This window comes from Octopus sinensis, linkage group LG21, assembly GCF_006345805.1.
Source record: "Octopus sinensis linkage group LG21, ASM634580v1, whole genome shotgun sequence".
NCBI lineage: Eukaryota > Metazoa > Mollusca > Cephalopoda > Octopoda > Octopodidae > Octopus > Octopus sinensis.
Genome location: NC_043017.1, coordinates 30,404,893 through 30,408,948, shown reverse-complemented (window position 1 = coordinate 30,408,948; position 4,056 = coordinate 30,404,893). Strand labels below are relative to the sequence as shown.

Genomic DNA, 4,056 nt, shown 5'->3' with positions numbered 1-4,056 from the left:
ATTAAGACAAACAAAATGATGCTTTTCACAATATTGGAAATAACCCTCAAGCACCTTATATAATTTGCTTTTCTTGGTGTTTGTGTTGTGGGAATTTTTGTTTACATGTGCAAAACTACTGCATCGGTTGTCGCTTATCTTCCAATCTCAGTTTAAATAATTTCAACCGTGACTATCACGTCTCATTTTCCTTCTCAATTGTTGGACTCTATCACGAAACACAAGCTCTCCACACGTTGCTTTCCTCTCCTTATTGTTGACGATGGCTTTGTGGAAGCATAGCATCACAGCTTTTACATCTCAAACGAAAATGTCGAGACACACTATTTATGGACGTGTTTAAGCGTCAAACTTAGTGTCGAAGCTTTCATTCGAAATTCGCTTAGGTCAAAAGTATAAGAAAATATTACGTATATATATATTTGTTGCGCAAGATTTTTTAAGTGAGATCGTGTGTTGAAACAGACATTGTTGTATTTTGGAATGGTCATTTTGCCAGTTTAACCAATAAAAACACACGCACTATATATTTGGTGTTATTTCAGTGTTATTTATTTTTTACATTAATCTTAATCTTATTTCGGCCAGACTTCTTTCGTCACACTCCTGTGACCGCATCAGTGGTCCTTTGGTATTTCTACGATTTGTTGGCTAGGAGAAGATGTGCCGGGAAGTTAAACACACAGACGCACAAGTTGAGCTTTATTACCAGGATTAGAATCTTCAGTTCTCAAATAGCCAAAAATTCTTACAATGACCATTATGATTCAACCAGATTAGTGAATTAAAAATTTAAATCCTTATTAAATTTTTTGTAAATGCTTCATTTTACAAGGAGGTTAGGTTTAGAGTTAGGGTTATATATGAAAGGGAAATATAGACGTGACTATCTATTATATCTCTATTTCTACACAATAATTTTATCTAGGTTTTGCATTACTTAATGCATTCAAAGCATTTTTTTAAATTAGTAAGATGTTATGAGATTATTGGGCTTTGGTTAATAGCAGAATAACTGAGCGAGTGGGAAATAATTTTAATTGGCTCGTGTAGTTAAAATATATTTGAGCAAATCTAATTAATTTTTAATTGAAAAGCAATTTTCAAACCAGAAGAATTTAATCCAAAATTTTATTTACATTCACCGGTGAAATGAGAACGGCATTTACAGATTTTTGAAAAAATACAATAACGCTTTCATTTGTAACCATGGAGACCTCAACATATTCTAATTTTAGTGGATATAAATATTTCATTCAAAAAATTTAGTAATAAACGCCATGAAATACAAGTGAACACAAATTAGTCAAAAATATTGAATGTAAGGTTAGCAATTTAATTTAAATGTCTCTTAGTTCACATTTAATAGTGGCGAGGAATTCCGAACACGTTATACATAATCTTTTTGCATACATACATAAATACATACATACATAACACATACATACATACATGCTTACATACATACATACATGCATGCATGCGTGCGTGCGTGCGTGCGTGCCTGCCTGCCTGCCTGCGTACGTACGTACGTACATACATACATACATACATTCATACATACAAACATACATACATTCATACATACATACATACATACATTCATTCATACATACATTCATACACACATACATACATACATGCATGCATACATACATTCATACATACATACATACATACATACATACATACAGGCATGCATACATTCATACATACATACATGCATGCATGCATGCATGCATGCATACATACATACATACATACATACATACATACATACATACATACCGTATCATGGCACACATTCGGCTGCAACTTCGAGGGTTCCAGTTCATCCGATCGACGGAACAGCCTGCTCGTAAAATTAACGTGCAAATATCAGAGTACTCCACAAACAAGTGTACCCTTAACGTATTTCTCGGGGAGATTCAGCGTGACACAGAGTGTGACAAGGCCGGCCCTTTGAAATACAGGTACAACAGAAACATGAAGAAAGAGAGAACGTTGGGGGGACACGCTACAGCAGGGTTCACCCCCCCTACCGGAGCTTTGTGGAACTTTAGGTGGGTTCTCTCAATAAACAACACTCACAAAACCCGATCTGGGAATCGAAACCGCGATCCTACAACCGCGAGTCCGCTGCCCTAACCACTGGGCCATTGTGCCTCCCGCATTCATACATAGACGCACATATACACATGTACATACCCCCCCCATATATATATATATATATATATATATATATATATATATACTGTCCAAGACCTCATCTCGTCCTCCCGTCTCCCCCGCACCGCATCCAACCTAATTGTGCGAACCCCACGTACCCCCACCATTTACTTCCTCCCCAAATCCACAAACCCACAACCCTGGCCGCCCCATCGTCTCTGCCTGTAACTGCCCCACGGAGCTCATTCTAAATACCTCGACCGTGTCCTTGCCCCCCTAGTGGCATCTCTTCCCTCCCACATCCACGATACCAACCATGCTCCGGCTTTCAACTCTTTCTCCTTTCCTCCCGGCTCCTCCAAAATCCTTTTTACTATGAGACATCCAAAGCCTCTATACTGTTATCCCTCACCACGAAGGACTGCAGGCCCTTCGACACTTTCTTGACCTCCGCTCTAACCTCCACACTCATTCGTCTGGCCGAACTTGTCTTACTCTGAACTGCTTCTCGTTCGCGGGCGAGTTCTACCATCAGGTCTCGGGAGTGGCCATGGGAACGCGAATGGGCCCCAACTATGCGAAATGTTCGTTGGCTATGTTGAGGCCCAAATATTCTCTAATTTCACTGGTCCCACTCCTGAACTATATGGTCGTTATATTGACGACATTATCGGTGCCACCTCACCTCTCCGCGAACATCTAGATTCCTTCCTCTCTTTCGTCCAATCTTTCCATCCAGCCCTCCACTTCACTTCCACTATCTCCAACACCTCTGTCTCCTTCCTCGACATTTCGGTTAGCATTCTTCACTCCACTCTTACCACCTCCATTCACTACAAACACACAGACTCACACTCATACCTCAACTTCTCTTCCTCCCACCCAGAACACACCAAGCTTTCCATCCCCTATTCCCATTCCTCCGTCTACGTAGGCTCTGTAGTGACGACCATGACTTTGAGACTCAGTCTCAACGTATGGCTCACCACTTCACCCTACGTGGATACCCCCTCACCACTATCCACACCGCCCTTGCCAGAGCACGGTCCGTGGACCGTGTATCTGCTCTCTCTCCCGAACCCGCCCTGTAGTCTCCCGCCTCCCTTTTCCCCTCACTTACACCCCACGACCCTACGTCTCCAACGCACCATTCTTCGAGCTTTCCGTCATCTCCAGTCCGACCCGTCCACTTCACACCTCTTCCCTAACCGACCCCTCCCCTCTTTCAAACGAGCCCACAACCTTCGAGACCTTTTGGTCCATAGCTCCTTCCCTGACCCTACCTCCCAACCCGGCTCGTTCCCCTGCTCCCAGCCACGTTGCCGCACTTGCCCTTACCTCTCCAACACCACCCGCCTCACTAGCACCCACCATCGACCCTATCCCATCATCCACTCCTTCACCTGCACCTCCAGCAATATTATCTATTGCATCTCTTGCTCTCTCTGCAATTCCTTGTACATCGGACAAACGGGACGCCGCTGGCTGACCGGTTCGCGGAACACCTTCGTGACATCCACCTTGCGAACGACACACCGGTCTCACCCATTTCCGCTCCACCGGTCACTCCTTGCATCACCTATCTGTGTTCGGTTTGTCCTTACACAGAGGCCATCCGGATTCCCGTTTGCGCCGTGAACAGGAATTAATCTTCTCTCTTCGCTCTTATACGCCATTTGGTCTCAACTCTCCCCCCCCTCCTCATCTAACCCCCCTCTCCCCCCTCCTCACCTATCCTTTCTCCCCCCGACCCCTACTTCTTCAGTCCTTCATCCTTTCACCCCTACTCCCCTTCCCTTCTTCCCTCTTTCTCCCTCCCTCTTCCCCTTCCCTCTGCTCCCTCACTCCCTCTCTCCCCTTCTTCTCTCTCCCCCTCCCTCTTTCCTC

At 44.0% G+C, this 4,056-nt stretch overlaps 1 long non-coding RNA gene across 1 annotated transcript in view; it reads right to left on the bottom strand.

Moving 5' to 3' along the window:
* Nucleotides 1-1,811: 1,811 nt before the first annotated feature.
* The window catches only part of LOC118767408, an 8,469-nt gene continuing 6,224 nt past the window's right edge, over nucleotides 1,812-4,056 (bottom strand). The window contains exons 4-5 of the long non-coding RNA XR_005003329.1: nucleotides 2,922-2,930; nucleotides 1,812-2,165 (exon numbers count right to left, since the gene is read on the bottom strand). This is a non-coding gene — a long non-coding RNA (uncharacterized LOC118767408). The remainder of the gene's footprint in view (nucleotides 2,166-2,921; nucleotides 2,931-4,056) is intronic.